This window comes from Hakea prostrata, chromosome 7, assembly GCF_041222555.1.
Source record: "Hakea prostrata isolate BN-2017 chromosome 7, UWA_Hpros_2, whole genome shotgun sequence".
Taxonomy (NCBI): Eukaryota; Viridiplantae; Streptophyta; class Magnoliopsida; order Proteales; family Proteaceae; genus Hakea; species Hakea prostrata.
In genome coordinates, this window is record NC_142606.1 from 29,541,521 (window position 1) to 29,555,387 (window position 13,867).

General features: G+C 38.4%; 1 protein-coding gene across 2 annotated transcripts in view; it reads right to left on the bottom strand.

Moving 5' to 3' along the window:
• The window catches only part of LOC149010875 (TMV resistance protein N-like), a 44,392-nt gene that overhangs the window by 14,824 nt on the left and 15,701 nt on the right, over positions 1-13,867 (bottom strand). The gene's annotated exons all lie outside the window — the stretch shown is intronic.

Genomic DNA, 13,867 nt, shown 5'->3' on the forward strand with positions numbered 1-13,867 from the left:
TTTTCTCTTTTTTTTTTTTTTTTTTTTTTTTTTTGGGGGGGGGGGGGGGTTTGGGGTCGTATAAGAACAGCTTGTTTGATGTATCATCCTCTTACATTAACGAAAATCAGATAGCTCAGTTTGAACATATTTCAGGGCATTATTAGACAGGGAAATTTTAATTGAAGCATCAAATTGGGTCTTTATTTCATTATAAAAACTTTGAAAAATAAAAACAAATTGCAATCAATACTTTAATATATACACCCGTATCAAACAAGAATGATCATCTATCATTCTATCGAACTCACAAAGTAATGAAAACCTAATCTATTTTTGACTCGACAAGGACCCTAAATATTAGAATGTACTAAAGAAAATAAAGATGAGCAATATGGTGTACTACTACTAAGAAATGTCGCTCCTATGATGCTTTACCAGTCGCATAATCCGCATTGAAGAGAATTAGTATACTGACAACCAAAAACCATAAGTAGTAACTTCAACAAAGAGAGATAGCCTAGACAAAAATACCACTTTAGTAGAGTGATGCGTGTCAAATTATGAGAAAAAAACAATGAGGGAAAAAAAAAGTGATAAAGCAATTAAGGGTCTTAGCAAGTTGACTAAGAAGCAAGTTCAAGGACATTTTAGGTATAAATAGAACAAGAGCAAATGCATGGAAGTTGCAGGAAGGACTGATCCCTGTCCAAGAACTTTAGAAAGGAGCCATCAGCCGAAATAACAGGAGGAGAAATAGTACACATGGTCAATGATGAAATAAATGAGACTTACCAATTATATGGCCAGAAGCACCGAAAACAACGACTCATAAAGTGGATGTAGATGTGGTACGAGCAATATTACCCATGGTTTGAGATCTCGCAAGATATCTCTTTTTTTAAGAAGGCAAGGCGAGATGAAGGGCGGGGTGACATAAAGGGAGAGATTCCCACATCTCACCATATCTCACCAAATCTCTACTCAGATCTCGCCATATCCCGCTGCCAAATTTTGTGTGTGGATTTCAGCTGGATTTTCACTTACAACTACTCTTAGCATATCTAGAACACCAAAGGAAGATCAATCATTCTATGCTTGTCTTATGAACTTATGAGTTATGACTTATATAGAACTTCTAATGGTTGTAAACTTTTATTGTTCTATTCTTGAGAGTCGAGATTGTGATACTCATATAAATGGAATTTTGATAACATTTAAGTTACTTGAGGTATTTGATACACTAGCTTTTCATTTATATGCCTTAAATGTTCTATAGTACATGTTGTATAACCTTGCATTCCCCAATCCTGAAGCATTTTGGTTTCACACTTAGGGTTGACTTAGAACTCATACTTAGGATTGTTTTCTAACAACTCCAAGGCCACTAGTGTGTTCAAAAGGCCTAAATTAGGCTAACTACCAAGTTTGAGCCAAGTCTTGACCCTAAAACCCACCGAGATGGGCCATCGAGTTGGCACAAAAAAAAAAAAAAAAAGACCAAATCTCGACCGAGATCTCGCCAACTAGGTCAAGATTTCAGTTTTTGAAAGGGGCGAGATATCGCTCGAGAGCGAGATCTTGAACCATGATATTACCTATATGGGCTAAAGTAATAGCAAATGTGGAGGCCAAATTTGTTTCAAGCTATTTTAGTCATTTGAGAAGTAGTTCATAATCCTCACAAGAAACAGTGGCAACAGTAGTTTGTCCCCAAATGCAAAGTTAGTTGAGTTGCTAGTGGATTCACAAGTATTCTCTGAAAAATCTTGTGTCTGCCAATTCATAAGCCTAGTCTAGTTTACCATTGTTTGCCCAACATGTGTAATTGTGATTAGGCTTTCCACAAAAGGTGCATTGGCAAGAGGATTTATCAAGCAGTTCCACCATGACTAGTGCAGCCATGACCAAGACCACAATTTTCTCCATGCGCTCTTGAGGAGGACTTTCCACACCAGCCACAAAGGCAAAGTTCTCAGAGGACGTATTGAGGATTTGGAAGAGCTAGGGGCTAGCCGATTCAATCAAGAGGAGATCTCATTAAGTGATGGCACCTTTTCTCCAGTAAACAATTGACCCTTGACTGTCTAATAATCAGGATGAAACCGAGCCAAAAACTTAACAACATAAACTTAGTTTGTTCCTCCTCCAATTTTTCAAGGTTAACGGTGATGGGCTGGTAAACCTATAGTTCCTAAAGATAGCCTTTAAGTACTGAACTAATCATTCAGAGATTTGTCTCCTTGAGAAAACTTTAAAATCTTTTCATACGATTTATAGGTACGAAAGGCATTCTTAGCTCAAGAGTTGCTTGTGTAGAGGTCTTCCCTCACCGCCTTAGCTGAACTGTGAAACATTAGATGGTGGCAATGGAGGGCTCAACGCTATCCCATAATCAAATTTTAACAACAGAATCTTCTCACACCCATTCACCATGAGCAGCCACAGAATTTGAATCCTTAAGGTTAGGTATTGGGGGGCAGGATATGACAAACACAGGGCTGTTCTAGCATTCCAAAACCCCAAAATAATCAAGGGACAAAAAACAGAAATCACCAGCAAAGCATGTCAAGTGGTGTATCATACCACTATTATACTTCAAATTCAGAGACATTCAAGAGGTTAAAACAGCAGAACAAAGGCAGGGCCTTTTTGGCAGCATTTTTCAAAGGGTATACAGAGGACAAACACAGCAAACCTGGGCTCAATGTATAGCAGATCAGCATAGCAACAAGTTAAAAAGAAAGGGTATAATGAATGTACTGCAACAAAGAAGGAATAAAATGAACGATTATTCTATGCAATTCTTGGAGTGAATCTAACAAAATGTGAAGCCACGATGATCCTCTTCTTTCTTCTCTAAGTTCTTCTTCTATCCACTCCTCTCTTTCAAACACTTTACTAGCAGCAAACCATCTCTATTTGATTCCCCAAATCCATTGTTCTTATTCCATCATCATTCTCCGAACTCTTATTTTCATTACATAAGAGCACTGCATTGTCCATTCAACTACAGTAGCCCATAAAACCCATGAAACCATACTGAGGCTTGAATAGGACTGAGTTGTGATTCAATGTGGTTTCTTAGAGACAACTGACTACAACTTTCGATCATCAAGCCCCAATGACTTAAACCTGAACTGTTTGAGGGGGAAAATTCTTCCCAGCAAGGAGAGTTGATAAGGACATCACTTAAGAATTGCAGCTACATGTCACTTCATTATGGCTAGATGCCAGAGTTGTAGGGTTCTTTTTATTATTTTATTCTAGGGATAATAATAGATGCCACCCATACTATACCTTAGTTATATATCCAACCCTGTACTTTATGAAATTACTGTTGACCCCCTCACTTCAAACAATGTTAAGACTCAAGAGACCATTAGTTTCTGGTGCAAATTATCCATTTTACCCTTCATTCACAAATCTGATTTTAAATTTATGGTTTTAAGAGATGTTTCTTCAATCAAACCCCTTTCTCTTTCTCATAAAACTCGTTCTTAAGATGATGAGTGAGCAAGAGTAATTTCTGTTTTCTAGACCTAGAAGAATCCTTCACCCCGGCAAGTCTTCACAGCACCATTCAAGCGACATTGACGGTTTGGGCTCCAACCTGCTATGAGACGATAATTTCCTGAACAGATTCCTGCAAAGTCTCCAGGATTTTCTGTTGTGAAAGAAATTTATAAAATCCACTGTCAATTCCTTTTCTTCCTTGGGCTCAAGTAATTTTCGACATTTCCACTGCTTTAACGTAATACAAAAAGGAAAAGAAAGGGATTGGTTTCATTCTATCCATTATTGACTTTTCATTTCTTTCTCTCTCTCTTTTCTTCTACTTTTAAACTTCAGTTCCTCACAGAGATTTGAACTTCGGGTATAAGTTTGGACTGCTGAGATCTCAAATTTCTTCTCTGTTTCTAGTTTAGATAATATTCAAAAAAAGGGATACGCTGGATTTTTTTCCTAGTTCAGGATGTATTCACACATTCAGAAATAGAGAAATGCTTCTTGAATGAAATAAAGTTAGAATTTTCAGAGACACATGTAGAAACTTTGAATTCTGCCACCAAAAAGCAAAAGACCAACAAGAATTGTTGGGGTAATTGTATTACAAATTCTCCAAACATACAAAAATGAAATTGCAATACAATTGAGAGATGAAGATCTTTAGCAAATCTGAAGAGCTTGAAGTTGCAACCGAATGAACCACTGATCGATGAGGTTGAGTCACACCTTGATGCTGTCTTTAAGGTAATTAATGAACCCTACTACCAAGGGTTCTTCGAACCACCACCTCCAAGATAAAGCAACCTCCAACTAGAAGATGAGGTAGTTCTTCTAGTCCCTTCAAGGAGCCAAAAGCTATAGCACAACACCTAGACAACTCAAGAAAGAAATGAACTTTGTAAACAAATAATGTGAGTGAGGAGTGTCACAATAGCACACAATATGCAAGGAAGGGTTGGGTTTATATAGGCCCAAACCACACCTCCTCACAAGGGGAGAATCAATTCTCCACTAATGGAGAATCAATGGTTTGTCCCTCCTCCACTAATGTGAATAAACCCCCTTGACCTAACCTCCCCACTACTTGGGGAAGTAACTCTCATATTCACTTCTTTGGAATGAATAGGCTTTAACCCATTCAAAGACCTTAACCCCCACTCATGGTAATGGCCATGAATGGTCATGAAGTTGAAATGAGAAATGAAGGTCAAGAGGTAGAATTTGAGTAATTCCACCATTCAAGTAAGCCCACCTCATCACCATGATCAAGACCTTTAAGACCCATGACCAATGTTATGAAGAGCCTCATAACCAAGGTCATGAAGGGCCTCATAACCAAGGTCATGAAGGGCCTCCTTTACTCATGGTGCCTCATTACCACCCTTACCTCATGGTGCCTTATTACCACCCTTACCTCAAGGGTCCCACACACAAACAAAACAATTAAATAAAAGAAATGCAAAAACCAATTTTGAAACTTAACATATAAATAAGATTTTAATAAAAAACCTAACAATCCCCCACAAGTTTCAAAATTGCAAAAAAGGACTCGTGTTGTGACTTTATTAGACACTAAAGGACACATCGTTGTAGGTGTCTTTCGGACTTGAACCTACACTAGGTCTAATGAGTCGCGCTACAGAGTACAGGTAGAGTCAAACTCCTTGAACCTTTCCTCATTAGGGTAGCTGACCGTCCCATCATCCATGTCCTAAAGGTCGACTTTTGGAGCTACCTTTTGTACTACACATTGGACTTTTGAACCGGCCATGTCCCTTATCCTGGATTCATGAATGTTTAAAGAACTCGCCTATAAGTTCTCATCGGCAGCAGCCAAACCACCTACATCCACTTAGGTTAGTCTCTTATGTGCACCACAACTAACACACCCCCACATTCCTTGGGATTAGACTAATTAAGAGCTTCGCTTAACCTTACCCTTGTGGTAGTACTATTACCTTCATCTACACCCTAGAATGGAATAATTATAAATAATAGTACTGAACCGGTCTTCCCATGACTTCGTTTGTACCGCTTGAACCTAATTTAGGTATTTAGCCTCTTCACATAAATAGGGTATCCATCATGTGACCCGAGGATTAGGCATTAACCCCATTCCTGTAGATGCAATACACAAATTTTTGACAGACATAGCCTTTGTGAACATGTCAGCTTGATTCCTTTCTGACTTCACATAATCGATAGCTATCATTCCTTCATCTATGTACTGTCGCACAAGATTGTGTCTGAGGCGTATATGCCTCCTTTTACCATTGTACACTTTATTCTTGGCTAAGTGAATAGCCGCTTGGTTATCACAATGTAATGATACCGATGGCGTCGGTTTTTCCCACAATGGTATATCCGCCATTAAACTACTAAGCCATTCGGCTTCTGTTCCTGCCTTCTCTAAGGCTATGAACTCAGCTTCCATGGTAGAGCCTGTTCCACATGATTGCTTTGTGGACTTCCAAGATATTGCACCGCTTGCTAGTGTAAACACATACCCACTAGTGGCTAAGGATTCGTTTGTATCCGAAATCCAATTAGCATCGCAATACCCTTCTAAAACTATTGGTTTACCACTATAGTGTAAACTATAGTCTATAGTACCTTTTAGGTGCCTTAGTAATCTATCAATTGCACTCCAATGCTCTTTACTAGGATTTTGAGTATGTTGACTCAACTTTCCTACCACAAGAGCAATATCCGGACGTGTACAATTCATAAGATATGAAACTAAACCAATGATTTGTGCATACCTTTTCTGGTTCACTGGTTCACCCAAGCTCCTTTTCAAATGACATCCCACCTCAAAAGGTGTTTTGAATGCTGAAAGTTCATGGTAGCCATACTTTGTATGTTTTCCACATAACGAGCTTGAGATAGTGAAATTCAATTCCCTTGCTTGATGATCTTGATCCCAAGAATCATATCAGCTTCCCCTAAGTCTTTTATGTCAAAATTAGACATCAAAATATGCTTAGTTTGATTCACTATTGCCAAGCTCGTCCCCATTATCAACATATCATCTACGTATAATAGAATAAATACACCTTTACCACCATGAAACTTGCTATATAAGCACCTTTCGGCATTGTTGATGATAAAGCCATTTGAAATTAGAGCCTTGTCTAATTTTTCATGACATTGCTTAGGCGCTTGCTTCAATCCATATAAGAATTTTCGAAGCTTGCAAACTTTTTGCTCTTGTCCTTTTACAATACAACCTTCTGGTTGTTTTATGTAAATTTCCTCTTCTAAATCACCATTTAGAAAAACAGTTTTTACATCCATTTGATGGATGACCAAATTATGTATTGACGCCATTGCCAACATAACCCTTATTGAGGCAATTCTCGACACAAGGGCAAATGTGTCAAAATAATCGATGTTTGGTTTTTGCCTAAATCCCTTGACAACAAGTCTAGCCTTGAAACGATCAAGGGACCCATCACTTTTTAACTTCTTCCGAAATATCCACTTGGTCTCCAAAGTTTTAGAGCCAATTGGTAAATCTACCAATTCCCAAGTATTATTCACTAAGATTGAACCAAGTTCACTCTTGATTGCCTCCTTCCAAAAGATGGCATCTAGTGATGTGATAGCCTCTTTATAATTAAGAGGATCCTTATCTACCAAGTAAACAAGCCACTCATCATCCTTATATTTGGGTCTTTTGAGTCGTTTGCTTGTTCTTGATTGATTCCCATCACTAATACCCAATTGATTGATATTCTCTTCAATTTGATCCAATTCCCCATTGATCAATTGGCTCTCCTTACTTATAGGTAAGGCGGAGTTAAAGGGGAATATTCTTTCAAAGAACTCAACGTCCTTTGATTCTATGATGCTATTTGGTTCAATAACATCATCCATGGATTTAATTACCATGAATCGGTATGCCGTGCTATTTATCGCATACCCCAAAAACACACAATCACATGTTTTGGGACCTAGTTTCCTTTTCTTGGAATCCGGTAACAACACCTTGGCCAAACAGCCCCAAACACGTAAATGTTTTATACTTGGTTTTCTACCAAACCATTTTTCAAATGGAACCATACCGGTCTTGTTATGTGGGATTCTATTTAATAGATAACATGAAGTCAACATGGCTTCCCCCCACATATCAAGTGGTACATTAGAACTCAACAACATGGAGTTCATCATCTCTTTAAGAGATCTATTTTTCCTTTCGCTACCCCATTTGATTCCGGTTGGTAAGGAGCAGTCGTTTCATGGATAATTCCATTTTCCTCACAAAACTTATCAAGACTAAAATACTCAGTCCCTCTATTGGTTCCAAGTCTTTTAATCTTCTTGCCAAGTTGATTTTCAACTTCCATTTTGTAAGATATAAATGCCTTTCCGACATCATCCTTTGATTTGAGCAAAAATATCATGGTATATCTTGAATGATCATCTATGAAGGTGATAACATAATTGTTTCCTCCCCTTGACTCATATAACTTTTAGTCACTTAAGTCACTATGGATCAATTCCAAGAGATCACTCTTTCTATCCATAGTCTTATGAGGCATTTTGGTTAACTTAGCCTCCACACAAGTTTTACACATGTCCTTGGGAGATTCCATCTTATTGGTGATCATCCCTAACTTGCATAGTTTGGTGATATATTTCACACTACTATGACCTAACTTACCATGCCAACGAATGTGTTGTCTCCTTGTTTGTTGATTTTGTCTTCAATAGTATTGTTTGAAGGATCTCCTCCGGTGTTAATTCCATCAACAACCTCAATGTTGTTGTCTCCGTCTTTGTTGAAGTCACCATCTCCAAGACTTGCCATTGGATCTTCCAAATCAATTACCTTAAACTTGTTGGGGTAATTGTATTACAAATTCTCCAAACATACAAAAATGAAATTGCAATACAATTGAGAGATGAAGATCTTTAGCAAATCTGAAGAGCTTGAAGTTGCAACCGAACGAACCACTGATCGATGAGGTTGAGTCACACCTTGATGCTGTCTTTAAGGTAATTGATGCACCCTACTACCAAGGGTTCTTCGCACCACCACCTCCAAGATAAAGCAACCTCCAACTAGAAGATGAGGTAGTTCTTCTAGTCCCTTCAAGGAGCCAAAAGCTATAGCACAACACCTAGACAACTCAAGAAAGAAATGAACTTTGTAAACAAATAATGTGAGTGAGGAGTGTCACAATAGCACACAATATGCAAGGAAGGGTTGGGTTTATATAGGCCCAAACCACACCTCCTCACAAGGGGAGAATCAATTCTCCACTAATGGAGAATCAATGGTTTGTCCCTCCTCCACTAATGTGAATAAACCCCCCTTGACCTAACCTCCCCACTACTTGGGGAAGTAACTCTCATATTCACTTCTTTGGAATGAATAGGCTTTAACCCATTCAAAGACCTTAACCCCCACTCATGGTAATGGCCATGAATGGTCATGAAGTTGAAATGAGAAATGAAGGTCAAGAGGTAGAATTTGAGTAATTCCACCATTCAAGTAAGCCCACCTCATCACCATGATCAAGACCTTTAAGACCCATGACCAATGTCATGAAGAGCCTCATAACCAAGGTCATGAAGGGCCTCATAACCAAGGTCATGAAGGGCCTCCTTTACTCATGGTGCCTCATTACCACCCTTACCTCATGGTGCCTTATTACCACCCTTACCTCAAGGGTCCCACACACAAACAAAACAATTAAATAAAAGAAATGCAAAAACCAATTTTGAAACTTAATATATAAATAATATAGATCTTAATAAAAAAACCTAACAAGAATGGTGACATTGCATCATATGTAATGATAACACCAGGTATTGCTGGTAAGGTCATCAAATTTTTTAACAAAGACATTTTAGGTGCAATATGTGCTATTGTGGATTGATCCAACGAAGGGGTTGCAGGAAGCAAAAACAACTCTCCCAATTTGCGAAGATCAAGAAACACCACCGCCATGGGTTTCTAATGTTTTAGGCCGAAGAAGATGGAAAGAGCATTCACTCAAAAAAAGGGAAAGGGTAGAACAGTAAATTGATGTATCGTTATTTTGGAAATAGGTTTAATGGTTACCGTGGTGGTTTTCATCGCCATAATGTCAGTTCCATGACAGTGAAGGAAATAGGATCTGATAAGTGGTTAATAAACGGGCCCATTTCGGAGCCATAGTAGCGGATCCCACGCCTTCTCAATTCCAATCTCGCCTTTCTTCTTCAGTCAAAAAGAAGATCTTAGCCCATCCCCTGGGATAAGTAGTTCTGGCTAAGTCTTTCTAACTGCTCCTTATCCAAGAAGTACCCACTCGCTGATTTCTACTGATCTATTGACGGAGGGGTTGCCATCTTATCACTGTCTGGGCTATTCCCTAAGACAGTGATGGGAACCAGTTCAACCACTGGGATTTCATCACTCCTTGGCACTAGTTCAGGCAGATCCTTGGTCAAAGACTTGAAAATTAGTGTAGTATGAATATCCCTCTCAGGAAAGAATAATTTTGATACGTGTACGGATGAAGAAGACGAGGTCAAAGTTGGAGGTGTCCTGCATCACCCTCTGATCCGGGAGGGGGTCCTTGTCAACAAAAGAGGGGGTAAATTCCCCATTGAAAAACTCCGGGATATTCTTTCAGATCTCAAGGTGCATGGCCGTAAAGCCTATTGGCCTGCAGTACTCCAGAGAATTTTGAAAAAATGAAAAGTTGCCACATCATCAGTTAATAAACGGCTAGTAACAGTTGGGGGTAACCAGGGGCGGAACCAGGATTCAATAGTGGGGGGGGGGGGCGAATAATAAAAGTTCACATTGGGGAATCACCAATGCTTTATCGCCACACATATTTTGTGGGCCCTTATAAGACCCATTAAGGTCCCACCTATGAATTATTTTATTATATTAAGAAATACGCCTACATATATTTTGTGGGGCCCATGTATATTTGACAAAAATAGGTAAATTATTAATAATGGTACTTTTTTCAACAAGGTAAATTAAAGCATCAGTTAAAACAAAAATACACGTGACTTTAACCCTAAAAAATTTGCAAACAAAAAAAAATTTAGGTAAGAAATGCAAACCAATGGTAGTTAGTTACCTTACAATTATAGACATTTTATTTACAATATAAAATCAAATAATAAAAATTGCAAAAGAAATACAAAAACAAAGGATATAAAATCAAATAAAGAATAACATAAAAAATAAGTAAAAGAGAAAGAGAACCTAATTGTGCAGAAGATTTTTTCCCAAATTTCCTTAATCCGCACTTATAGAATAAATAAAATGAAAGAAACCGAAGAGAATAATAAATAGGAAAAAAAGAGGAGAGAGAAAAAAGGAGATATGAGAGAATAAATAGGGATTGAGGAGTTAATTTCCATTAGAAATGACATTTTGAATATTTAATAATATTTTTTTTTTCAAAAATTTCCCTTAACCCACGTTTATACAAGGAGAATATATAGAAAGAAAAGATGTGAGAGAGAAGAGAATTAATAGGAATTAAGTTAGTTTCCATTAGAAATGGCTTTTTCAAAAATTTCCCTTAACCCACGTTTATAGAAGGAGAATAAATAGGAAGAAAAGATGTGAGAGAAAAGAGAAGGGAGAATAAATAGGGATTGAAGATTTATTTTTTAAATAGAGATGACATTTATACCCATTATTTTACCTTTAAAAATTGTTTTCAAATTTTGGGAGGGCCAAATAGTGATTTTTACACATGTGAGAAGAGAAAAAAGCTGGAAAAATGAAGGAAATTAATATAAAAAATGAAAAAGCTAAGGAAATAGTAAAAAATTTTAAAAATCCGGGGGGGGGGGCATGCCCCCCGGCCCCTTAGTGGGTCCACCCCTGGGGGTAACAGTAAAAGTAGATACAGCATAGGGTTTGATTAGTAATTTTCCCTTCATTCTATTATCATTCGGGGTCTGAACTGGTTTGAACTAACCTTAAAGGGGAAATATTGCCGGAAAGCAATTATTAGGGAATAGTTATTGCCTGGAAAGTAGGTATTCCTTCAATTCCATTTTTGATTTAGATAAAACTCTTTCAAGATTGAAGACAAGCAAGGAAAGAATAAAGAATCAAGATTCTAGTAGCGAAACCAAGACAGAGCGCTTCAAAGATGATGAAGTTAAGAGTGACGCAGTTTGGCTGCCAAAAACCAGTCCCAGGTGTAGGGATTTCTCCCTAGATCAGCCCCCCACAAGTGTAGAGCAGGTGAAGGTTTCCTCTCTACGCTAACACCAAAATAGTGGCCATAGGCTTATGGTATTTAAAAATCTTTTTAGTCCTCTAGTTCAGTCTTATCTTTGCAGTTGTAATTTGGTTAGGACTTGACAGTGAATCCTAGTCGGGAATTCTAATTTAATGTTGTCTCTAAGTTTAATGTTAGCCATGTATGCCTACAAATAAATGTAATTGCTCAGTTGTGCCAGCATCAGCCTAGGCTACCGCACAACAGCATTAGAAGCATAATTCGATACCAGGGGGTTTTGGCCATTTTGACAGCCCAACTTGAATCCAGCTGGGCATAATTATGATTAGAAGATTGCCAGGAGTCCAAATCTGTTTTTAAATTATTATTTGAGTGAGTCTAGGTTGAGATAAGTAAGAGTCCTATTTAAGAAAGAAGTCCTGTTTTAATTCTGTTTTGATGTAAAGTACTGTCAGGAGTTCAATTCTGTTTTAAACTAATTATTTGAGTCAGCCCAGATTGTGACGAATCTTTTAAGGTCAGAAGTAGATGTCCCAGTAGAAGTCCTATTTGAATGTTATCTGGAGTATTTGTTAAAGGCTATTATTATAAATAGACAATCTATGCTTGTAACAAAGACAGATTTGATGAAAAAAATTATTGAGTTTTTTTGCAGGAGATCAAAATGTCAAGCATCTAGGGATTCAGTGATGTGAACACAAAGACCCCCTTTGGCCGACCGTCCAAGTGGGACCCCAGGATGGCTCGAAGAAACCTTCATAGGTTGGCCAAACCCTTTATGAGGGGTATTTTGGGCTTCTTAGCCTTTAATTTACCCCTGAAATTAATTTAGGAATTTTTCAGAATGTCATCGAGTCAGTTTGAGACAGGTATGGATTTGTTTGGAGTATTATATTTTGAGTTGAAGTTGCTTTTGAAGGAGTCCTACCTAGTAGTTTAGATAAGATAAGACTCCTTATCGTATCTGTTAGGAGTTTTGGATAAGAATCCAATCCAATATGTAATGGGATCATATTAGTTAAGGAGATCCAAGTTGCAGTCAGAGTCTATTATTTTAGGCTATAAACAGCCTCTTCTTGCATTGTGATTTTCAGTTTTTATGAATAAGAATTTTGATTGATTAATTGCCAGAGTGAGCAACAGGGTTCCTTTGAGGAGGACCCTGTGGTTGTCATTGAGAGTTTCCTAATTACTTCCAGCATTCAAGCAGCCATCTTCAAGCTCAGAAGCATTAAATCATCAAGACCAGCAAGCATTCAAGTAAGTCCAAGAGCTCCGACCACCACTCCCAGCCTCCCTCTCTCATCCGCAACCTTCCCCCACCCCTCCCCTGCCCTGCCCAACCTCCCCAAGCCCCCTGCCTTGCTGCTACATCATTCCAGCAGCCTCCTCTAGCTCCCACGACTCCCTTAAGCCCTTTCCTTAACCCCCACAACTCCCCAGCACCTTCCCCCACTTACCCTAGCACCCACAGGCCCCCCCCCCTCCTTCTTGCCCATGGCAGCTAAATCCTAATCATTTGAGGAAACCCTGATTCCCAGCCCCTTCTCCAGCCTTTTCACATCAATTAGGATCGCAGGAAGCCATAGACTCAAGTTCTACCATTATTTTCTGCAGTTCTGTCCAATTCCCTTTGCTTTAAAAATTCTGCACTTCACCTTCAACCTTGAGAATTGCAGAAAATATAAAGTTGCAGAATTTTCAAATCTGAAATTCAAATTACAAAACAATTCAAATCTGAAGTTAAGTTTCAGCAGGCTCTCGAACCTCCTTAGAAACCCTGAGACCCTTCTACCTTTTGTTGGAATTTCCTGGGCAAACGGTAAACCCTGAGTCTAGGGAAATTACTAAAATACCCCAGCCCTGGTTTATGACATTCAGATTGAAGGAATTTTCCTTCGGCATACTGCTGATCTTCCTTCACTCCATTCCAACCACTCCATATTTGGTAAGTAACCATTCAGTTCATCCCATTCATCTTCTCCCATCTTAAACTACTGTTTCTATTTTCTAATCCATTAGGCCCTCCCTATCTTCCCTAAATCCTAATTCTCATATCACTATCTCCCCCCCCCGGCGCATAATATTCTTGAATTTTTGGACTTTTCTAGAGACCCAAAATTCAAGATCAGATCTACGCCAATCTAACCATTAGATCTGTC